The sequence below is a fragment of the Stegostoma tigrinum genome, chromosome 3 (genome assembly GCF_030684315.1).
Source record: "Stegostoma tigrinum isolate sSteTig4 chromosome 3, sSteTig4.hap1, whole genome shotgun sequence".
Taxonomy (NCBI): Eukaryota; Metazoa; Chordata; class Chondrichthyes; order Orectolobiformes; family Stegostomatidae; genus Stegostoma; species Stegostoma tigrinum.
The window spans coordinates 131,462,228-131,487,925 of NC_081356.1; positions in this window are offsets into that span (position 1 = coordinate 131,462,228).

The following is a 25,698-nucleotide window of genomic DNA, read 5'->3' on the forward strand; positions in this document are numbered from 1 at the left end:
GGGTACAGATACACCCGTGGGAGTGACTGTAGGTCCTGGTACACCCGTGGGAGTGACTGTGGGTACAGGTACACCCCTGGGAGTGACTGTGGGTACAGGTACACCCGTGGGAGTGACTGTGGGTACAGGTGTACCCCAGACTGTAGGGGCATCTGACATCATTTCACTGACCTGCTGCTCCAAATGAGCATTGGATGCAATGAGCTCCTTAGAGAGTTTATTTCTTCACTTGGAGGGTATTGAACCCGTGGAATTCTTCACCACAGAAGGTTGTGGACGAGGCCAAGTGACTGAATATACTCAAGAAAGAGATGGATTTTCATTTTTGGTTATAAAAGTATGAAGAGATATGGGAGAAAATGGGAATATTGCCTCAAGACAGAGAAGCTGCCATGATCATATTGAATGGGGGAGCAGGCATGAAGGGCCAGATGGTCTCTGCTCTCAGTTTCTATCCTGGTTTCGCTTATTGTTGAACAGTGTGAGCAGTTAGTCAGTTACATGTTTGATTTATGCTCTTAATGTGTGTCACGGTTTAGTGATGCTCTTGAACATGGGCTGTCTCTGTTTGCACATGTTGAGTTTCTACTTAACTGCAAGCAGAGGCAAATGCCACCTGCCACACTGTTCTGGTGAATATCAAGGTACAGTGGAATTGGAAGTTGCCTGTTAAGTGCTAATTGTTAGAACATGGCTGTCCAAGTGGGAGATGAGCGCGAGCAATGAACCATTGTTGTCGACATTTTTACATAAAGGCCATGAATCTCCTGTTCAAGCTTGGGACTCAGATTCTTTCCTTCTTCAAATCAAAGATTGAATTCCTCTGAATTTATCCAACCAATGCAGGCAAACATAGCCGCCATTTAAGGTCAAAATCTGTCTCTGAATCAGACATATTATTGGCTTATAACTCAGTATGTGTAATTTAGAAACAAATGTGGGTCGTAGTGGTACAAGTTGGATCTGCTCAGTTGTTATTGACTGACTCAATGCAAAGTGTTTGAAGCAAATCTGCTGCTTCTGATTGTGTCTAAGCTGGTGTAGAATTGACTTAGAAATACTTGGACATCTGTTTCTGCACCTTTATTGTCAGACAGAAGGCACAATCTTGATCAAATGGCAGTACAGACATGATCTGCCAAATGGCCGAATTCTGCTCCTGTATCTTGTGGCCAAATTTTAGACTGTGACACTGAACATTGTGCAGAGCTAATTTTGAAATACAGTGGAGATTTTTAGTGTAGCTGTTAAATTCCAGAATTCTCATGGTGTTGCTGTTGAAGTGCAAGGTTATAGCAGGAATCCATCACTGATGCTGTAATTAAAATTGGCTGCAGTGGGGTACAATAATAAATCTTGGCTGTTTATGGAATTTCAACATGCCTATAGAGCTATCTGATTCAACAGCATTCTTGGCCAAAAGCCCTTCCTCTGTTTAATTTTAATGTACAAATGATACTACAGATGCATAGTGAAATGCATATACTGCTTGTAGGCTTAGCCTGCATTTTGCATTGCGTTCATATCAGTATGTATTTATGGAACCATTTATGAGCATGAAAAGGAATTAACACATAAAACATTGTATTGACACCAATTAAACACCTGCAAAGATGAGTCACATCTGCAAGAGCTGTTTCTTCATGTTTCACGAGCCGATGCTGTTACCTAGATAAATTGGAGAAGACAGTAGTTGTTAATAGAGGAGATGCATTAACTAACATTGCTGAAAGAAACCAACTAGCAAAGCATGTTCTTCTGAATCACGTGGACCTGACTTTTACTGGAAATCAGCTAAGTGTATTTTTTTATGGCCGAGTTTCATGATGAGCTCTTTCCCATGAGGCCTAGGTTCTTCCACTATCATCCCAAACTCACCTCATCATCTATGCATCACATGCTAAGGTGCACCACTCATCCTATCTCACACTCACTACTGCTGGGATATTCTGGGATCCTTGGCACTAGTTCCATCTTTGAAGCCAAGCTATGCACCCAGTCTCGCATCACTTAGATTATATATTTTTTATTCTTCATGCCAAATGCCACATTCTCTATTTGACAGGTTAAGTATGCAAAAATCTAACTAAACATTTTTGCAGACTCCCTGTGTCGTCTTCATAACTTACTTTTCTACCTTTCTAGTGTTATCATAAAATCTATCAGCCATAACTTTAGTCCATTCATCCAAATCATTTACATAAACTATAGAGTTGAGACCCCCATCAGTGATCCCTGTGGCGTACCACTTGTGACATCTCACCAACCAGAAAATGATCCATTTATTCCTGTTCTATTTCCTGTAAACCAGCCAATCTCATACCAAAGCCAATATGTAATCCCCATATCTTGAACTTTTATTTTCCACCATAACCTTTAATGTGGCACCTTTTTAACTGTATTCTGTAAATGTACAATATGCCCCAGGTCCCCTTTATCCGCAGTACATGCTTCTTCAAAGAACTTAAATAAATTCATTTAATGTGATTTTGTTTCAAATGTATAATCTATGTGCCCTGTTATGGTGTCTATAACAACAGTTTCTAACGTTTTCCTGTAATAGATGTTAAACATAGAACATAGAACATTACAGCACAGTACAGGCCCTTCGGCCCTCGATGTTGTGCCGACCTGTCATACCGATCTCAAGCCCATCTAACCTACACTATTCCATGTACGTCCATATGCTTATCCAATGACGACTTAAATGTACCTAAAGTTGGCTGATCTATAGTTTCCTGTTTGCTGTCTCTCTGCATTTCCCTGTCCCTTTTTGAATAGAAGTGTAGAATTAGGTACTTTGCATTCTAGTGGAGCCTTCTCTGAATCTAGTGAATGTAACAAAATGAAAACTATCTCACTAGCCACTTCTTTCAAAATCCACTGTTCTCTGATGAAGGGTCTAGGCCCAAAATGTCAGCTTTTGTGCTCCTAAGATGCTGCTTGGCCTGCTGTGTTCATCCAGCTCCACACTTTGTTATCTCGGATTCTCCAGCATCTGTAGTTCCCATTATCTCGACTTTAGCACTGCCTTATTCAGAGACAGGTTCCAGAGTGTCAGTATCTCTGACACTTCTGTTTATATCTGTCAGCCGGGGATCCCTGATTAGACCAGATTAACAGCCCCACTCAGGGAACTCATATTCTATGAGGTCCACCTGGCTGACCTTGTTATAATCACACCAATGTGCTTTTTTTTTAACTGGCTGTACCTCTTTAGGTAGAATAATATGGAAAACAAGGTTGTTTAACACATTCAGATACAATCAAAGTATTCCAAACCACTACCTGTACAATTGTTTGAACTCAAGAAGGATTCACACGTCACAGAATTGTTACAGTGCGGATGGAGGCCATTTGGCCTATCATACCTGCACCAGCTTTATTATTTAATCCCATCTCCTGTCTTTTTCCCATGTCTCTGCACACAATTTCTATCCAAACAACCGTCCAATTCCCTTTTCAGTGCCTGAGTTGAAACCTGCCTCCACCACTTTCCAAGCAGTGCATTCCATTCCCTAATCACTCATTGTGTGAATAGGTTTTTTTCTCACATTACCCTTAGTTTGTTGCACATCATTTTAAATCCATGCCCTGTTGTTCTTTTCTCTTTAATGAGCAGGAACAGCTTCTCCCTATCTACTTAATCCAGCTGCTCATTATTTTGAAAATCTCCGATCAATCTACTTCACTCCAAGGAGAATAGTCTTTAATGTATCTTCATCACTGAAGTTCTACAGTCCTGGAACCATTCTTGTAAATCCCTTCTGCAGTGTCTCTTGTTGCTTTCACATCTTTCCTATAGTTTATGCAGTAGTCCAGCTGAGGTCTAACAAGTTTCTTATGAGTTGTTCATTCCTTTGCAATTTTCAACAGTTTTATAGATAGGCATACTTAGATTTACTCTAGGAATGCAACTAAAAGGCAAATACATTCTTCGGCATTTTAACCTGTATGAAATTTATGTCTCTTTGAGTATTCGCAGCACAAAATAAGCTATTCCGTCCATCTGTTTCATATCATTGTTCCTGCTCCACTGGGCCTCCTTCCCACTTTCTTCAATAACCCCTTTCATCCTAATATGTATATTTAACTTCCTTTTAAATGCTTCATTGCTATTTGCCTCAATTTTTCCTGGTGGTAGCAAGTTCCACAATTTGACTTTCTGTGGGTAAACATGTTGCCCCTGAATTCCTGTTAAATTTATTACTGATTACCTTACAGTATGGCCCCTTGTTCTGGTCTTACCCTCAAGTGGACCTTTTAATAATCTTGGAAAACTCTATCAAGGACACCCTAAAATTTCACAGGCCTAGCCTGTTGAATCTTTCCTGGTAGATATAATTTCTCAGCTCTGGTATTATTTCAGTGATGTGTTTTTGCACCTCTTTAGTACCACTAAATCCTTTTAAATAATATAAAGAGCGTGTTAACAGTGTCCAAGTGCAGTCTCACAGGGATATAAAGGAGTTTCACATAACTGCTCTCCTTTTCAATTCTTACGTCTATCAATTTTTGGCTAGAATTGAACTCAATGATTTTGTTTACTTTTTGTCGCAGCACCATTAACTTGCCTGGCTACTTACAGTGATTTATCTATCAAGGATTGAATAATTCATAAGTGGTCTCTGGAGAGGTTTGTCTGAATAGGTTTTAGTTTTTATCAGTGTGCATTTTTTTCTTCCTGCTGTTTTGTGATTAGACCAGTGTTTTGTTCTCTTTGCTGTGGAGAAAGAAGCTGACAGTCTTATCCTCTGTTGACCATTATAAAAGCAAATGAAAATGGGTGAGTTGTGAATAAATGTTATTAACTGAGTACATCTGACAAAAATAATATTTATAGAATGGGGTGCATTATTGTAAAAATGCAGCTGTGTCAGGTCACCACAAAATTAATTCAGCTGAAGAAAGCTTCTTGGCTTCTTTGAGCTCACCTTTTCTTGAATTTCAGCACTACTGTCTTTTTTGTGAATCTCTGTGGCAGCTTCTGAAATAAGTTCTTTATCCTGACATGAATAACCATTCAATCCAAATAGTTCACCACAATCCATAGTGGAGCAACACATTCCTGATGCCCCTCTTGAACATGTCAACTTCAAATGGCTGATCTTTGTCCTCTTGACTTGCTTCTTTAATGTGTGTTGGAACTTTGTATTTTGTATTTTTAATTTAATGGTTGCCTTCTGGCAATGCCACTGAGATGAAGATGTCGAGGTCCAGGCTAATGCTTAGGTGTACAGGTTTATATCCAGCCACCACTTAAATTAATAAAATGTCTGGAATTGAAAGCCTCTGTCTTCATGATACTGTGACCATTTGCAGTAAAGGCCCACCTGGTCACTACTTAATGCCTTTTAGGAAAGGAAATCTGCTATCTTTACCTGGTCTGGCCTACAAATGACTGCAGATCCACGGTAATATGGTTGACTTAATTGCCTTCAAAGAGCAATTAGGGGTAGACAATAAATACCGGCATTGCCAGTGACAGCCATACCCTTCTAAAAAATAAATGTCTGTAAGAAACCATAAGACCTTAAGACATAGAAGCAGAAATTTGACCATTTGGCCCATAAAGTTTGCTCCGCCATTCAATCATGGCTGATAAATTCCTCAACCCCATACTCCTGCTTTCTCTCCATATCCCTTGATAATCAAGAACCTATCTATCTCAGTCTTAAATGTACTCAATGACCTGGCCTCCACAGCCTTCTGTGGCTGCTCCAGCTTGAGATGTTTCTTTTTAAGGCTGAAGAGCTCTGATCTACAGAGCAATTCCTCACAGCTTATTTCTCCATGGACTAGGATTAGTTTCTTTCAGAATAAGGGGAAGGCCATTTAGAACTGAGCTAAGTGGTAATTTCTTCAGTGAATCTTTTGAAATTCTCTGACACAGAAGAATGTAGAGGCTCAGTCATTAAGTACACTCAAGACCAAGATCAATAGATTTCTACATTTCAAAAATATTGAGGGAGATGGGGATAGTACAAGAAAATATTGTTGAAGTAGAAGATAAGCTGTGATCTCATTGGCTGGGTGAGTTTGAGGGGCAAAATGGCCTCTTCCTGCTCCTGTTTCACTTTGTCAGACCCCTCTGATGCACAGTGCAGTTAGTGTGCCTTACTGATTGCAATGGTAGGTAAATGAATACAGATTTACTGGCTTAAACCAGCACGAACCCTTGACAAACCAACTGAAATGATGCAGAGTCTTCCCTATTTACTTCCTCTTTCTCAATGTTAGCCGTCCAGGCAAACTGTAAGTACATAAAACAGGTTGGTTGTGTCATTGAGAGCCCATTGGCAAACACACTGAATTCTCTTTGTTGGAGGCATTGATGGAGCCAGTGTGACAGGTTAGAGGTTGTTGACCTCAAGTCATCTTTCAGGAGGCAATAAAGCTACACTTTTCAATATTTTCAAAGTAATGCAACTTAAATGACCCAAGAACTTTCCTTCTATTGTTGAGGAATATTAGAACTGAGAGACAGTATGGCTGAGTTTAGTTGAGAGGAATTGATAACCAAGGGGTTTCAAATAAGAAAAATGATAAATGCAAAATTATAGAGGATTAAACACTGCTACAGGTAGAAGTTTAAAAGAATAGATAAAGTTTGTGCAGGAAAGTACAGTTATATATTGACCAGATTCTCTGAGCATCAGCCAATTGGAAATTCCCCAAGTCAATGCTGCTACGCATCTCCTCCAGGGCCTTAAGAGCTTGGTTTTCACAGAAATGTGCAGCTCATTGCTCCAACAGAGTTCCAGAAGGGATAGAGTAGTGTCAATGGAAGATGTGTCATACCCTCTTTATATTGCACTAACCACTGTGGGGTAGACGTAAAGGTCCAGTCATGATGCTAGTGTATGGATGAGTGGATGACTATATGACTGAGTGCATGGCTGGAGGTGGAGTCTGGTATTTGAGTTTAGCGGTGGGGACGTGACTAGAGATTGCTGTTGTAGAATTACCCATGTGTACCCATTTCCTGGATGTCTACCCAGATAAGTACCAAGGAATTGTCTGAAATCTACTCTCTAGCTCAAAGTCAGACTTCTGCCAAGGCTCCAGTGGAACATTAGAACTAAGAGTAGGACCAAATTCTACTTTCCTGCCATGTAACATCACATTTTCTCCATGTGCCAGGAAGAAATCAATAGGAAGAAAGGTGAAGTAAGTTGGCCTTTATTCATTGGAGTGTCACAGAGTGAGATGTGATCACTTTGAATCTTCAGTGGAATGAGATGTGATCTTATTGAAATCTCAATAAAATGAGATGTGATCTTTACAAAATCTTCAGCAGACTTGACAGTATGGATATCGGCAGGATGTTTCCTTTTGTGAGTGAGACTAGAAATGGGGCTCCCAGTTCCAGAATAAGAAGTTTCCCTTTTAAGATAAAGATGGGGAGATTGTCTTTTTTCTGTCAAAGGGTCATTGCTGTATGGAATTCTGCTCTCCAGAAAAGTGGAGTCTGGGTCATTGAATTTATTTCAGGTTGAATTAGATAAGAGTTTTGATAAATAATGGGGGCAGGCTCAAGAGTGGAGTTGAAACCACAAACCAATCAAGTTGTATCTTATTGAATAGTGGAGCAGGAAGGAAGAGAAGAATGACCTCCTCCCAAGTCCAATGTTACTAAAGATCTCCCACGGTTCACAGCCTCTCTGAGCTGTCACAAACCACTTTGTCTACAGGACCTCAGTCTATGAGAATTGTGGATGTTGTGAATGCCCACTCCTGCAATGGTACCAACAAGGGCCTCCCTTTGCTGTGCCAATCAACAGAAACAGCAATAGGACAGGGCACGGGGCATCCCCCTGTGGGAACTGCAGCCTTCATTTCAATTGCCAGGATTTGTCCTGTCTCGAGATGGGAAAGCCTCACTTTGCATGTGGTCTAATGGAGGAAGAAGTTTCAGGCAGAGCCACTGGCAAATCTCTAGGAATATCGGACTTAGGATCAGACAGAAAACTAGTGGGAAATTGTGTTGATGGGCTTGGCACATGGGAGTGATCCTAACGAAGACTAGAGTAAAAAAGCCCAATCATGAAATATGTAGATAGGTTTCCAAGATAATTGTACTTTGTAGAATGTCCTTTCCTGTGGAGGCATTCTCTGATCAACCTGTTCAGAGATTTTATTACATGACTCCGGAGCATGTGGGACTTGAATTCAGCCTCCTGGCTCAGAGATAGAGACTCTTCCAATGTACAACAGGAATCCATTCTTAATAAAGCCGAAAGAACTGTAGATGCTGTAAATCAGAAACAAAAACCGAAATTACTGGAAAAGCTCAGCAGGTCTGGCAACATCTTTGGAGTGAAATCAGAGTTAACATTTCCAGTCTGGTGACCCTTCATCAGAACGCATCCTTCCCTTTCAGAAGAAGATTTTGCTCTCCTCAGAAAGTAAACATAGTTTTTTGAAAAGTGTATTTTCAGGATTTGTGCGAGCATCGATAAAGTTGCATTTATTACACATTGCTCGTTATTCTGAGAAACGTGGGATGTGCCTTTTTAAATTACGAATGAAAAACTATATATGTCTTTTAATTTGTATAGCTCTTGGTTCTTATCTTTCAGTGCTGCTTTAATTTGTTTTGAAGTCTTTTGCTCATTACTTGACTATTGACATATGACTTATAACAAATGCTTCTGGTTTCTCAGTTATCTTGTGATTCTGTTTCCATTGCAGTTTCTAACATGGCTGTGACAACATCAAAATTGCTTGAAGAATAAAAGAAACTGAAAAATTCCATTCAGCCTTCTCTGGTCATTACCCTGTAATGAGTAGAAACAGCCACACGGTGGGGTGTGATGTGTAGTTTTCTGGAGGCCTTTTGTAACTACATGAATTAAATAATGGAAAGTGCACCTTCCGAGACTTAAGATGTTTCATGTTGTTTGTTTTAAAGGATGTAGAATTGTGGGGCCACCACACAGGGCTTTTGTCAGCATCAAGGAGGTCCTTGCATCTGAGCTACAGGTAAACACCAATATTAGGTTGTGTTAGCAGATGATTCAACTGGCCATGAATTTTCAGTACAGCTGTTGCTGGAAAAGCTCAGCAGGTCTGGCAGCATCTGTGAAGAAAAAAATTGGAATTATGTTTTGGGTTTGGTGACCCTCAGAACTGATGGTGGCTGAGAAAACGTCAGTTTCTGTGCAGAAAATAGGGAAGGGGATGGGGTTGGGGGTAAACAATAGGATAGAGCCCAAAGAGAGAGAGAAGAGCAGTTGGATAGACAAAGGAGTTGATAACGATCTGGCTGGGAGGGTGAATAGCTATTAATGAGGATAGTGTTCAGGGGTGTGTGGGTTATAGGGGGATGAGTCTGGGTGGGATACTCCAAGGGGCAGTGTGGACTTGTTGGGCCAAAGGCCCTGTTTCCACACTGTAGGGAATCTAATCTAATCATAGACTCTCTAAGATGATCAGTATTTTTCTCAAAAAAATTCATTTCTGGGAGGTGACCATCCCTGGCTAATATTTTCTTCATTCACTTGTGGGATGCGGGTGTCACTAGCTGGCATTTCTTACCTGTCCCTCGTTCCCCCTTGAGAAGGTGGTGGTGAGCTGCCATCTTGAATCTTGCAGCCCATGTGCTGTAGGTGGACTCACAATGCCTTTAGGGAGGGAATTCCAGGATTTTGACCTCCGACAATAAAGGAACGGTGATATATTTCCTATTCAGGATGGTGAGTGGCTTGGAGGGGAACTTGCAGGGGGTGGTGTTCTCATGTATCTGCCGCCCTTGTCATGCAAGATGGTAGTGGTCGTGGGTTTGGGAGGTGCTTTAGTTTTATTCACGATATTGCTGCTAGGCCTGCATTTTTTGCCTGTCCCTAATTACCCCAGTGAAGGTGGTGGTGGTGAGCTGCCTGCTTGAACTATTGCAGTTCTTGGAGTGTTAGGTGTTGCCTATTTGAGACCATAAGAAATAGGAACAAGAGTAAGCCATTTGGCCCCTTAAGCCTTCTCTACCATTCAGTAGGATCATGGCTGATCCAGCGTTCCTCACATCCACATTCCTGCCTTTTCCCCATCACCTTAATTCCCTGACTGATCAAGAATCTAGTTATCTCAGCTTTAAATATACACAAAGACTCTGTCCCCTGCAACTCTCTGTGGCAAGAAGTTCCAATGACTTGCAACCCTCTGGAAGAAGACATTCCTCCTCATCTCAGTCTTAAATTAATGCCCCATTATTCTGAAGCTATGCCCTCTGGTCCTCAATTATCCCATGAGAGAAAACATCCTCTCAGAACTTACCCTGTCAAGCCTGTCATGAAATAATCTTTCCTTAAATAATGGGACCAAAACTGCTCACAGTACTGCAGATGTGGTCTCACTAGCACATTGTACTGTTGCAGTAAGACTTCCATACGCTTATACTCCAATCCCCTTGAAATAGGAGCTAACATTCCATTAGACTTCCTGATTATGTGCTGTCCCTGTGCATGTGCTAGCTTTCTGTGTTTTGTGCTCAAGTACCCCAAGTTCCTTTGTTCTGCATCTTTCTGTAGTTTTTCTCTATTTAAATGATATTCTGTCTTTTGTTCTCCCTTCCAAAATGAACAACTTTGCATTTTTCACATTATTGCTCCATTCTCCAACCTGTCATTGCATCAGTACCTTTTCATCAGTATACACTTTATTAAACCCTACATTATTACTTATTACGGGACAGCACAATGGCTTAGTAGTCAGCACTGCTGCCTCGCAGTGTTAGGGACCAGGGCTTGATTCCACCCTCAGACTGTGTGGAGTTTACACATCCTCTCCTTGTCTGTGTGGGTTTCCACTGAGTGCTGCAGTTTCCTCCCACAGGCCAAAGATGTGTGGGTTAAATGGATTGGACATGGGAGTTGCAGGGTTACAGGGATAGGTTAGGGGTGTGGGTCTAAGTGGGATGGCCTTTGGAAGGTCAATGTGGACTTAATGGGCTGAATGGCCTACTTCCACGCTATAGGGATTCTATGAGCTAGCCTGCTCCCTGGTTGGGTCTGTGATGTATTGCTCCAGCAAACTATCCCGAATGCTCTTAGAACATAGAACATAGAACAGTACAGCACAGAACAGGCCCTTCAGCCCACAATGTTGTGCTGACCATTGATCCTCATGTATGCACCCTCAAATTTCTGTGACCATATACATGTCCAGCAGTCTCTTAAATGACCCCAATGACCTTGCTTCCACAACTGCTGCTGGCAACGCATTCCATGCTCTCACAACTCTCTGCGTAAAGAACCTGCCTCTGACATCCCCTCTATGCTTTCCACCAACCAGCTTAAAACTATGACCCCTCGTGCTAGCCATTTCCGCCCTGGGAAATAGTCTCTGGCTATCAACTCTATCTATGCCTCTCATTATCTTGTATACCTCAATTAGGTCCCCTCTCCTCCTCCTTTTCTCCAATGAAAAGAGACCGAGCTCAGTCAACCTCTCTTCATAAGATAAGCCCTCCAGTCCAGGCAGCATCCTGGTAAACCTCCTCTGAACCCTCTCCAAAGCATCCACATCTTTCCTATAATAGGGCGCCCAGAACTGGACGCAGTATTCCAAGTGCGGTCTAACCAAAGTTTTATAGAGCTGCAACAAGATCTCACGACTCTTAAACTCAATCCCCCTGTTAATGAAAGCCAAAACACCATATGCTTTCTTAACAACCCTGTCCACTTGGGTGGCCATTTTAAGGGATCTATGTATCTGCACACCAAGATCCCTCTGTTCCTCCACGCTGCCAAGAATCCTATCCTTAATCCTGTACTCAGCTTTCAAATTCGACCTTCCAAAATGCATCACCTCGCATTTATCCAGGTTGAACTCCATCTGCCACCTCTCAGCCCATCTCTGCATCCTGTCAATGTCCCGCTGCAGCCTACAACAGCCCTCTACACTGTCAACGACACCTCCGACCTTTGTGTCGTCTGCAAACTTGCTGACCCATCCTTCAATCCCCTCGTCCAAGTCATTAATAAAAATTACAAACAGTAGAGGCCCAAGGACAGAGCCCTGTGGAACTCCACTCACCACTGACTTCCAGGCAGAATATTTTCCTTCTACTACCACTCGCTGTCTTCTGTTGGCCAGCCAATTCTGTATCCAAGCAGCTAAGTTCCCCTGTATCCCATTCCTCCTGACGTTCTGAATGAGCCTACCATGGGGAACCTTATCAAATGCCTTACTGAAGTCCATATACACCACATCCACAGCTCGACCCTCATCAACCTTTCTAGTCACATCCTCAAAAAACGCGATAGGGTTTGTAAGGCATGACCTACCCCTCACAAAGCCGTGTTGACTGTATTTGATCAAGCCATGCTCTTCCAGATGGTCATAAATCTTATCCCTCGGAATCCTTTCTAACACCTTGCAGACGACAGACGTGAGACTTACCGGTCTATAATCGCCGGGGATTTCCCTATTTCCTTTCTTGAAGAGAGGAATTACATTTGCCTCTCTCCAGTCCTCAGGTACGACTCCAGTGGAGAGCGAGGATGCAAAGATCTTCGCAAGTGGCGAAGCAATTGCATTTCTCGCTTCCCAAAGCAGCCGAGGACAAATCTGATCCGGGCCTGGCGACTTGTCAATCTTAATGTTTGACAAAATTTTCAGCACATCAGCTTCCTCTATCTCTATCCATTCCAGCATGCACACCTGCTCTTCAAAGGTTTCATTCACTACAAAGTTTGTTTCTTTCGTAAAGACAGAAGCAAAAAACTCATTTAGGGCTTCCCCTACCTCCTCAGGCTCCACACACAAGTTCCCTATGCTATTCCTGATCGGCTCTTGATGAATTCATTGTTGGTGAAACCCTTTCCAATTTGATTAACCCAATCAACGTGCAGATTAAAGTTACTTAATTAATGCTGTATTCTCTTTAACATTCTCCTATTATTTATTGATTTATACCCTTTTCTACAGTGTGGCTACTGTTTCAGGGCCTGGATGCTTCTCCTAATATTGTCTTCTTTCCCTTGCTGTTTTTAACATCCACCCAAATGGACGCCACATCATCCGAGTCTGGGTCATCTCTTACAATTATCCTCCTTTCATTTCTTATTAATAGTGCTACCCAGCCACCTTTTCCATTCCCCGTCTCTCTGAATGGTCAAATATCTCTGAACTTTAAGTTCCCACTTTTAATCTCCTTGTAACCATATTTCTGTAATGACTATGAGATCATATTGTCTTACCTCAATTCCGAATCCTTCATGCATTAAGATACAAAGCCCTTAAAATTTGTTCTGTTATTGAATTTCTGTACACTTGTACGGTTTGCCGGGGATTTCCTCTGTTAGAGGGTAGTGAATCTGTAGCACCCTGGAGAAGCTGAATAGATTGGGCCTGTACTTGTTGGTATGTAGAAGAATAAGCGGTGGCCTTATTGAAACGTGAAAGATTCTTAATGAACTTGACAGGGTAGATACAGAAAGTTTGTTTTCCTTTGTGGGAGAGTCTAGAACCACAGAAGAGTGGGCTGCGTATTTAAGAGAGGTGAAAAGAAATTTCTTCTCTCAAAAGGTGAAGAATCGGTACAATTTTTTACTGCAAAGTAGTGATGAGTTTGGGTTATTAAGTATATGTAAGGCTGGGGCAAACAGATTTTTAATCTGTATGAGAGAAAGACAGGAAAGTGGAGTTGAGTATTACGAGATCAGTCATGATCTCACAAGCACACACAGGAACACCAGAAAATTAGACCATATGGCCTTCCAAGCCTGCTCTGCTATTCAGTATGATTGTGGCTGATCTTTGGTATCAATTCCACTTTCCTGCATACTCCCCATATTCTTCACTTTCTTGAGGGACGAAATTCTTGTCTAGCCCAGCATCCAGTATGTTCAAAGATGGAGGTCCTTCAAGCATCTCGGGCAGAGAATTCCAAAACTTCACAGCTCTTTGAATGAAGTAATTACTCTTCACCTCTGCGCTAAATGATTGGCCCCTTACCTTGAGGCCGTGCCCTCGTGATTTTTAACTTTCTGGCCAGCAGAAACTACCCCTCAATGTCTGCTGAATGGAACCCTCCAAAATCTTGTGTTGTTTCGATGCCTCTCATTCCTCTAAGCACACGCCTGAGTTCCCAATATGTATCCCCGGTGACAGGAATGTATATTTTTACATTTGTCCCTGAGTGTTTAATCTATGTTTTATCATTGCATTTACAGCAGAGAGATAGATCATTTGGTGGCCCACTGTTCCTCAGTTATTTCACCTCTTCCTATCAACACCTCCTACTCCATACTCCCTCACAAATGATCTAATGTTCTGTTAAACGCTTTACACAGTGAATTCAATTTCATTGTGTCTATTAATTAAGCAACTGCAAATATTTTGTGTCTCAACAGAAAAACAATTCCAATCCACCATTGGAAAGCCGTGCTCAGTGTTTTGCGGATCTGGTTAGCAAGGAGTGTTCAGCGGAAGATGCTTCCTCTCAGTTAGACCTGAGGGATCCTGGAGAAGCGGATCCTGTGGAACATCCAGATTCTGCACTGCCAAGTCAGACTTTGCTGCGACCGAATTTCCCAGTTCACCAGGGATTTCCAGGCCCAGTACAGATGCTGGCCCCATCCACGGAAAGCCTCAGCTCAGTCCAGGGGATGGGGACAGCTGAGAAGAAGAGCGAAGTTAGCCGTCTGAAGAGGAAAAGGCCGCTGATGGATTGCAGTGTAAAGCCAGATGGCGTGGCTGTGTTGAAGCGGCCTGCAGTGGAGGCTGTGTGGAAGCATGGCCAGGGCCACAGCAGCCAACGCATGGACTCTGCAAAGTCAGTGCCAGCACCGCAGGTTCGTGACCTCTCCCTTCTGAACGATGAACAGAGGTTGGAGGTGCTGGAAGAGGTGGCTCATGCCTCAGTCATTGTTTTAACCATGGTCTATCAGGATGGTTCTTCTCAGCTTACTGCAGTAAAGGTCAGTGCAAGGCTTAGGTTGGCCAAATATGGTGTGTTTTGTCCCCTGAAATGATATTTTCAAATTAATTCCTGCTATCAGGGCATTGCTGGCCATACCAGCATTTATTGGCCATTTGTAATTGCGCAGAGGGCACTTAAGAGTCAACCACATTGGAGTGAGTCTGGAGTCACATATAGTCCAAAGCTGGTAAGGATGGCAGTTTCCCTTCCCTGAAGGGCATTTGTGAACTCCAACAATTTGATTCATGGTTATCATTAGACTCTTGATTCCAGATTTTTATTGTTTTTGAATTCAGATTCTACCATCTGCCAGGGTGGGATTTTAACTCAAATACTCAAAACATTATCTGGATGTCTAAATTGACAGTCCAGCGATAATACCACTTGACCATCACTTCAGTGTTACAGCAATTAACATGGAATCATTGCTTTCTTTGCTTGTATGTAATTTCCAGTTTTTCCCCAGTGTATCTGCCCCTTAAAATCTGATCCAGAGGAGACCCTTTGGCCCATTTATCTTATGTCAGCTCTTTGAAAGAGCAATGTTATCAATCACTTCCTCACTCTTTTCCATAGCAGTAGATATTGAAATCAGTACATTCAGACCCACTCACATATTACTAATGGAGACTTACCTATTCATTATGTCTATTTCACTATTGTATTGTTTGTAATTTTTATTAATGACTTGGATGAGGGGATTGAAGGATGGGTCAGCAAGTTTGCAGATGACACAAAGGTTGGAGGTGTCGTTGACAGTATAGAGGGCTGTTGTAGGCTGCAGTGGGACATTGACAGGATGCAGAGATGGGCTGAGAGGTGGCAGATGGAGTTCAACCTGGATAAATGCGAGGTGATGCATTTTGGAAGGTCAAATTTGAAAGCTGAGTACAGGATTAAGGATACGATTCTTGGCAGTGTGGAGAGCAGAGGATTCTTGGTGTGCAGATACATAGATCCCTTAAAATGGCCACCCAAGTGGACAGGGTTGTTAAGAAAGCATATGGTGTTTTGGCTTTCATTAAAAGGGGGATTGAGTTTAAGAGTCGTGAGATCTTGTTGCAGCTCTATAAAAGTTTGGTTAGACCACACTTGGAATACTGCGTCCAGTTCTGGGCGCCCTATTATGGGAAAGATGTGGATGCTTTGGATAGGGTTCAGAGGAAGTTTACCAGGATACTGCCTGGACTGGAGGGCTTCTCTTATGAAGAGAGGTTGACTGAGCTCGGACTCTTTTCATTGGAGAAAAGGAGGAGGAGAGGGGACCTAACTGAGGTATACAAGATAATGAGAGGCATAGATAGAGTTGATAGCCAGAAACTATTTCCCAGGGCAGCAATGGCTAACACGAAGGGTCATAGTTTTAAGCTGGTTGGTGGAAAGTATAGAGGGGATGTCAGAGGCGGGTTCTTTACACAGAGAGTTGTGAGAGCATGGAATGCGTTGCCAGCAGCAGTTGTGGAAGCAAGGTCATTGGGGACATTTAAGATACTGCTGGACATGCATATGGTCACAGAAATTTGAGGGTGCATACATGAGGATCAATGGTCGGCACAACATCGTGGGCTGAAGGGCCTGTTCTGTGCTGTACTGTTCTATGTTCTATGTATTATAATTTTCCTATTTAGACGACTCAGCCCTTTGCCATGCCTTTCATTCACAAAAGCTGGGATCTTGGTAAATTCACATTGAAAAGCTTTTCTCTTCGAGACTGCATAAAATTCCAAGTTCTAGCCACTGGATGTCTCAGAGGAGCAGTTTTGATTGTAATTTCTGAAGCTCAGCCATCTTGTTAAAGGTAGCCATCTGGGAAAATCTTCAACCTATTGCAGCATTCCCAGTCGATGTGCTGAGCACTCACTGGGATCAAGCAGCAGCAATCATAAACCAAAAGGGTTTTCACTCTCACCATGAGCAGCTGCTCTGTGATCACGACCAACAAGTCCTGTGGGTGGGTGCCCACTGCCCAGGGAGCTTTCTTGAGTCACTTGCTTGCACCAGCTCACAGGTGCCACAAGAAGAACAAGACAAAGGGAGCAGTCAATGAATGGCAGAACATTAGGAAACTCAGAGGAACAGAAGGATCTTGGGATGCTTCCCACAGATCCCTAAGGTGGTAGAGCAGGTGAATAGCGTAGTTAAGGAGACAAATGGGAGATTGTGTTGGACCTGGACAGGACTTTAGTTAGTCCACAGCTGGAGTATTGTGTGCAATTTTGCTCACCATACAATAGGAAAAATGTAATTGCACTGGAGGAGGGTGCAGAGGAGTTTCACCAGGATGTTGTCTGGGTTGGAGGAGTTTAGCTATAAAGAGAACTCGGATAAGCTGAGGTTATTTTCTTTCGAGCAGCAGAGATTGAGGGGGGAGATGATTGATGATGAGGGACAAGGACAGGTGTAGAGAACAGCTGTTCTCCTTAATTAAAGGATCAGTAACAAGGTGGAATTATTTTAAAGCAAAAGGCAGGAGGTGAGAAGGATGTGAGGAAAATCTTTTCACCCAGAGAGTAGTGAGATTCTGGAAGGCACTACCTGGGAGGTGGGGATCTTTTCATAACATTTAAAAAATACTTGGATGAGCACTTGAAGTGTCATATATTTCAAAGGTTAAGTTTTTGAGTTTGACTTATTATTGTCAAATGTTTTGAGATGAAGTCAAAAGTCTTGATTTGCATGCTACGCAGGCAGACTGTACCATACAAAGTACATCACAGTAGCAGAACAGAGTGGAGAATGCGGTGTTACAGCTGCAGAGCAGGTACAGCGAGAGAGATCAGAATTAATATTTGAGAGGTTTGTTCAAAAGTATGATAGGAAGTTATGGCCTAGCATGGGAAAGTGGCACTACTGTAGGTCATAGTGTAGTTTTGGCGGTACAGATTTGATGGTCCGAATAGCCTCTTCTGCACTACATTGAATTTGATTGTCCTTGGGAATTAGTATAAATAGGTCAGCACACACTCAATGGCTAAAGGCCCTTTGCTCTCTTGTATTGCTCCATGACTCTGGGTGTTTGCTTCCCTCCATCGACAGATTTGATTTGATTTGATTTATTCTTGTCATCAAGATACAGTGAAAAGTATTGTTTTGCGTGCTATCCAGACAAATCTTACCTAACGTAAGAATCAGGGTAATAGAACAGAATGCAGAATATAGTGTTACAAGTATAGAAAAGGATGCAGAGAAACATCAACTCTAGTATACAAGCGGTCCATTCATAAGTCTGATAACAACGGGGAGGAAAGTGGTCTTAAATCTGTTGGTGATAATGGGAACTGCAGATGCTGGAGAATCCAAGATAATAAAATGTGAGGCTGGATGAACACAGCAGGCCAAGCAGCATCTCAGGAGCACAAAAGCTGAAGTTTCGGGCCTAGACCCTTCATCAGAGAGGGGGATGGGGTGAGGGTTCTGGAATAAATAGGGAGAGAGGGGGAGGCGGACCAAAGATGGAGAGAAAAGAAGATAGGTGGAGAGGAGAGTATAGGTGGGGAGGTAGGGAGGGGATAGGTCAGTCCAGGGAAGACGGACAGGTCAAGGAGGTGGGATGAGGTTAGTAGGTAGGAGATGGAGGTGCGGCTTGGGATGGGAGGAAGGGATGGGTGAGAGGATTTCAAACCTTTGTATCTTCTGCTTGATGGGAGAGGGTGGAAGTGTGTATAACCGGGGATTTCCCAAGGTGGTGGAACGTGTAGATGGATGGAAGACTGGTTTTCATGATGGACTAGACTGTGTCAACAACTCTGTAATTTCTTGTGGACTTGTAGAGAACAGTCACCACACCAAGCTGTGATGCATCCAGATATGATGCTTTCTATGTTGCATTTATAAAAATTGGTAAGAGTCATTGTGGATATGCCGAATTTCCTTAGCCTTCTGAGGAAGTAGAGACATTGGTGGCTTTCTTGACTGTATCATTGACAGTGGATGGACCAGGACAGATTGTTGGTGATATTCACTCCTAGGAACTTGAATGTCTCGACCGTTTCCACCTCAGAACCATTGATACAGACAGGGGCATGTCGTCCTCTCCACTTCCTGAATTCGATGACCAGCTCCTTTGTTTTGCAGTCATTGAGGAAGAGATTGTTGTCTTTACACCATGCCACTAAGCTCTGAATCTCTTGCCTGTACTCCGTCTCATTGTTGTTTGAAATCTGACCCACTACTGCAGTGTCATCAGCAAATTTGTAAATGGAGTTAGAGCTGAATTTGGCCACACAGTATAAGGAGTATAGGAAAGGGCTAAGTACACAGCCTTGTGGGGCACCCATGCTGAAGATTACCGTGGAGGAGGTGTTGTTGCCTGTACTTACTGATTTTGCTGTGCGGGTCAAGGAGTTGAGAATTGAGTTGCTGAGATGGTGGCAGAGGTCTCAGAGCTTGGAGATGAGTTTGGCTGGAATTATGGTGTTGAAGTTGGGGCTAAAGCCAATAAACTGGCTTCCTGGGATAGCCACAGGAGACCTGACTGTTGACACGAATGCAGAACCACCAAGTGTAGCCAAGAAGGGGTATACTGCCTCCATGCCTCAATAAGAACAGTTCATGTCGAGCAGACTGTTGGAGTGTTAAAGATGAGGTTCCTCTACTTAGACCATTTGGGAAGAGAGCTTGCCAACAGGATGCCAGAATTATCTTGACCCGCTACGTCCTGCAAAACCTCACTCAGCAAAGTGGGAGTGAATTTGCAAAGAGGGAGGTGAAGAAGCTAGATATTTCCTACAATGAGGAGTGTGGGGCAGACACTGAGGGAGTGCATTGTGTGTATCTTTCACATTGAATACAGGGCCAGATTTGAGAGACACAACACCCATTAATAACTTGCTGCTTTGTCCTCTGCAGGAGTCTACCTGTTTGGTCAGCGGTTTCCTGATGCTGCTAATCCATCCGTCAGATGACTCGTATTGTCTCGTGAGTCCCAAAAGCCAGCCTGCAGAAAATATTCTTCACAGATCAGGCAGAGGGAGCAGGTATTTCCACCTAAAACTGGAGCAGAAGCCCAGCTGGTTTCAACAATCGCAAAGCTACAGGGAATTTACCAGGTGAGAACGAGCACAGTATTTGGTGTTGATTTAAAGAATTCTTGGCACAGAAACTTTTGAGAGTCAGGAGTGCACTGTACCTTGGGTAGTGGTATTGCAGCTCTACTGGAACAGTTTGACTCAGAACACACCTGATTCTAGTATGTCAGACAGGATAACAAGGTGTACAGCTGGATGAACACAGCAGGCCAAGCAGCAACTTAGGAGCAGGAAAGCTGACGTTTTGGGCCTACACCCTTCATCAGAAATGGAGCAGGGGAAGGGAGTTCTGAAATAAATAGGGAGAAAGGGGGAGGCAGATCGAAGATGGATAGAGGAGAAGATAGGTGGAGAGGAGACAGACACCCACAGCCTCCAACCTCATCATTCCCTAACCCGGCACCGCCTGCTTCTACCTCCTTCCCAAAATCCACAAACCTGCCCGCCCTGGTCGACCGATTGTCTCCACCTGCATCTGCCGCACCGAACTCATCTCCACCTATCTGGACTCCATTTTCTCCCCCTTGGTCCAGGAACTCCCTACCTACATCCGTGACACCACCCATGCCCTCCACCTCCTCCAGAACTTCCAATTCCCCGGTCCCCAAAACTTCATTTTTACTATGGATGTCCAGTCCCTTTACACCTGCATTCCCCATGCAGATGGCCTAAAGGCGCTCCACGCTTTCCTGTCCCGCAGGTCTGATCAGTCCCCCTCCACAGACACTCTCATCCGCTTAGCCGAACTCGTCTTCACCCTCAACAGCTTCTCTTTCAATTCCTCCCACTTCCTACAGACAAAGGGGGTGGCCATGGGTACCCACATGGGCCCAAGCTATGCCTGCCCCTTTGTATGTTACGTGGAACAATCTCTCCTCCGTAACTACATTGGCCCTAAACCCTACCTCTTCCTCCATTTCATTGATGACTGTATCGGTGCCGTCTCGTGTTCCCACGAGGAGCTCGAACAGTTCATCCACTTCACCAACACCTTCCACCCCAACCTTAAGTTCACCTGGACTATCTCCAACACCTCTCCCATGTTCCTGGACCTGTCTTTCTCCATCTCGGGCAACCACCTAGAAACCGATATCCATTTCAAGCACACTGACTCCCACAGCAACCTAGAATACACCTCCTCCCACCCACCTTCCTGTAAAAATGCCATCCCCTATTCCCAATTCCTTCGCCTCCGCCGCATCTGCTCTCAGGATGAAGCATTCCACTCCCGCACATCTCAGATGTCCTCATTTTTCAAGGACTGCAACATCTCCCCCGCAGTGGTCGAAAATGCCCTTGACCGTGCCTCCTGCATTTCCTGCAACTCATCCCTCACACCCTGTCCCTGCAATAACAACCAAAACAGAATCCCCCTCGTCCTCACGTACCACCCCACCAACCTCCAGATCCAGTACTTCATCCTCTGACACTTACACCATCTGCAATCCGACCCCACCACCAAAGATATTTTTCCCTCCCCACCCTTGTCTGCTTTCTGGAGGGACCACTCTCTCTGTGACTCCCTTGTCTGCTCCACACTCCGTACCAGCCCCACCACACTCGGCACCTTCCTCTGCAACCGCAGGAAGTGCTAGACCTGCCCATACACCTCCCCCCTCACCCCTATCCCAGGTCCTAAGAAGACGTTCTATATTAAGCAGATGTTCACCTGCACATCTGCCAAGGTGGTATACTGCATCCACTGTACCCGGTGTGGCTGCCTCTATATCGGGGAAACCAAGTGGAGGCTTCGGGACCGCTTTGCAGAACATCTACGCTCAGTTCGCAATAAACAACTGCACCTCCCAATCGTGAATCATTTCAACTCTCCCTCCCATTCCTCAGATGACCTGTCCATCCTGGGCCTCCAGCAGTGCCACGTTGATGCCAACTGAAGGTTACAGGAACAGCAACTCATATTCCGCTTGGGAACCCTGCAGCCCAATGTTATCAATGTGGACTTCACAAGCTTCATAATCTCCCCTCCCCCCACTGCATCCCAAAACCAGCCCAGCTTGTCCCCGCCTCCCTAACCTGTCCTTCCTCTCACCTATACTCTCTTCCCACCTCAAGCCGCACCCCGATTTCTTACATACTAACCTCATCCCACCCCCTAGACCTGTTGGTCCACCCTGGACTGACCTATCCCCTCCCTACCTCCCCACTTACACTCACCTTTATTGGCTCCATCCCTGGCTCTTTGACTTTTCTGTCTCCTCCCCACCTATCTTCTCCTCTATTCATCTTCAATCCACCTCCCCCTCTGCCCCTATTTATTTCAGAACCCACTTGCCCTCCCCCATTTCGGATGAAGGGTCCAGGCCCGCTCCTCTGATGCTGCTTGTCCTGCTGTGTTCATCCAGCTCTACACCTTGTTATCTCGGATTGTCCGACAGCTGCAGTTCCTCTTATCTCTGTCAGACAGGATGTTGACTGGGAACAAAGCCTTTGTAGTGTCCAGTGTATTTAACTGTTTCCTGACAAGATGTGGAGTCAGGGTGAGCCATCCACTTGGCATTTTTGGCTGAAGATGGAAGCAAACCATTTGGCCTTCTCTTTCTCACTGCTGTGTTGAACTCCCACACCATTGAGAATGTGGATATGCATGGCGACTTCTCCTCCTGTTAGCTGTTTAAATAGATTCATAGAATCTATATAGTGTGGTAGAAGGCCATTTGGCCCATTGAGTGCACACTGACCCTCTGAACAGCCACCTAGAAGCATCTCCCCTACCGTTTCAGAGATAATGGGAACTGCAGATGCTGGAGAATCCAAGGTAACAAAGTGTGAAGCTGGATGAACACAGCAGGCCAAGCAGCATCTCAGGAGCACAAAAGCTGACATTTTGGGCCGAGACCCTTCATCAGAGAGGGTCCCTCTGATGAAGGGTCTAGGCCCGAAAGGTCAGCTTTTGTGCTCCTGAGATGCTGCTTGGCCTGCTGTGTTCATCCACCTTCACACTTTGTTATCCCCTACCGTTTCCCTGGAGTCTTATATTTCCCATGGCCAATTCACCTAACCTGCACATCTTTGGACTGTGAGAGGAAACTGGAGCACCCGGATGAAATCTACGCAGATATGAGGAGAATGTGCAAACACCACACAGACAATCACCCAAGACTAGAATCGAACACAGGTCCCTGGCACTGTGAGGCAGCTGTGCTAACCACTATGCCATCGATCCACCCAAATATTAACCATCTTTCAAGACTAAAGTGTCAGTTCTTCAGAGTCTTGATCTACTATGTTAGTTGTGGAATCACTTAGTCCTGTCTGTGACAGGGAGGTGATGGCCTAGTTTTATTATCACTGGATTGTTTATCCACAAACCCAGATAATGTTCTGGGGACCTGGGTTTGAATCCCACCACATCAGATGGTGGAAATTGAATTCAATAAAAATCTGGAATTAGCTATCTAATGATGACAGTGAATCCAATGTTGATTGTCGGAAAAGCCCATCTGGTTCACAGATGTCCTTTAGGGAAGGAAACCGCCATCCTCACCTAGTCCAGCTTACATGTGACTCCTGACCCACAGCAATGTGATTGACTCTTAACGGCCCTTGTGATGTGAATGAATAAAAAAAATGGTTCTGCTGTTTAATATGCACATAGTGCAGCACTGTAGTTTTACCAAATTGAAGGAATGGATGATTTACTCCTGCTCCTGTTTCTTACCTCATTTTGTAGATACAATGCATTAAAATTCAATAAATTTTCCTTGGCAACATCATTTGCTTACAAGGTACAGATTGCAAGTAAAGAAATAGATCAGGGTGAAGAAAGCAACCCAAAAGTATTGATTACATTTCAGATAAAAGTTAAATATTGTGGATGCTGGAGATCTGAAATAAAAACAGAAAGTGTCAGAGAAACTCAGCAGATCTGGCAGAATGTCTGGTGAGAGAAACAGAGTTAATGTTTCAAATCTAATATGACTCTTCTTCAGAACGACCCATTTCTGAGGATGCGTCATGTTGGACTCACAACCATAACTCTGTTTCTTTCTCCCCAGATGTTGCCAGACCCTCTAAGTTTCTCCACCACTTCCTGTGATTACATTGCAAAATTAATCTTGAAAAGCAAAGCTGACATGAATTATTTGTATTTAAAACTCTACTCTGTATATGGGCACAGTTAATCTCACAAATTTATCCTCAGGAATAGGTTTGTAACTGTAACTTTGTAATGTGTAAGACACAAAAAGTCTGTTTTATGTTCAGTATGGAGGTGGCCTCAGGGTTGGATGGGTGCTAAGGCAACAAGGTTAGAAGGCCCACCTTGGTTCTGTTGGACTTCATCCCAGTTGTCTTAAAAGCAGTTAGCTCTGGTCCCATACTCTGTAACTTCAATAGAGTTACAATACCCTCCCTGCCTCTTCTATGCCCATGTCTACTCACCACTATGCTCTACAAACAGGACAAATGAAATATGTAGTGACAAAGGCATTTTTCAAAATGCTGAAGTGAAAAAAATAATCCATTGCTTTGAATAAACTGCCCTTCTTCGTCTCACCCCTATAAAAATGTCAGTTCTCCAGTTAATCTCATCCTATAATCTGTTAAAAAGGAGTGTCAAAGGAGGTGTAACGTGCTGTTCAGCAACTTCTACTGATTAACTAAAAGAAATCCTTGACACTCACTTTAAATCAACAAGTAACAACTTGTTTATCAAACTCTAAGAGTGAACAAATTAACTAAACTATTAACAAACTAAATATACCCCTTCTAACTGCTAATACTTCTCAATTAAAACAAGATTCTAATGGTATGCTGTTCCACTAAGTAAAAGTCCCACTTATATACAACAAAAAATACATCAAATTTATTCTCTTGAAATTACATCCAGGTTATGTGTCTTCCAGAATGTTCTGTGTCTTCTCTGTCAAATGTTCTGTCAGGAATGCCTTCTCCATTGATTCTTCTGTCAGGAATATTAACTAGTTGTGCCTTTGATGCCTTTGATTTAGATGGCGCTTTCTGGAAGACCTTGAGAGGACTGTGAGAGCCAGCAATTCTCACCTGAGAGCTGAGACCTGTTAACTCTGGCAGAGGGCAGTTTGCTGTCCTCTGTTTGTCCAACTGCCCTCTCCTTTTATACCCTTGGCATATCAATTTCTTACAATCGGATTGGTCCTACTTTATCAGAACCATCAGATTAAAATTTAATTGGTTTTTGATATCTGAGTGCCTGGTTCAAATTGATTGGCTAAATTCAAAACTATAGTCTTGATAATGAAACAAAACTGCTGCTTGGCCTGCTACCTGTATGGCCTTTTGATACAAATGTTTCAATTTGAACGGTCACTGTGCTCGCCCAAATTTTCAAGCTGCTCACAGACATCCCTTTTAAATCTCTGCCCAATGAGAAAGCAAATTATCTTTTAAAGGGACCACACACTGCTTTTCCCCCTGGCATTTTACAAACACCAAATCCTGCCTCCCAATCCACAAGCAGTCTACCCAACTTTGCACATTGGAAAGGGCAGAAAAATGGCAGATGGAGTTTAATCCGAATAAATGTGAGGTGATACATTTTGGAAGGTCAAGTACAGGTGGACATTATATGGTAAATGGCAAAACCCTTAGGAATATTGATATGCAGAGGGATCTGGGTGTATAGGTCCATAGATCACTAAAGGTGGCAATGCAGGTAGATAAGGTAGCAAAAAAGGCTTATGGCATGCTTGCCTTCATTGGAAGGGCATTGAGTATAAGGATAGACAGCTTATAGAACTTTAGTTAGGC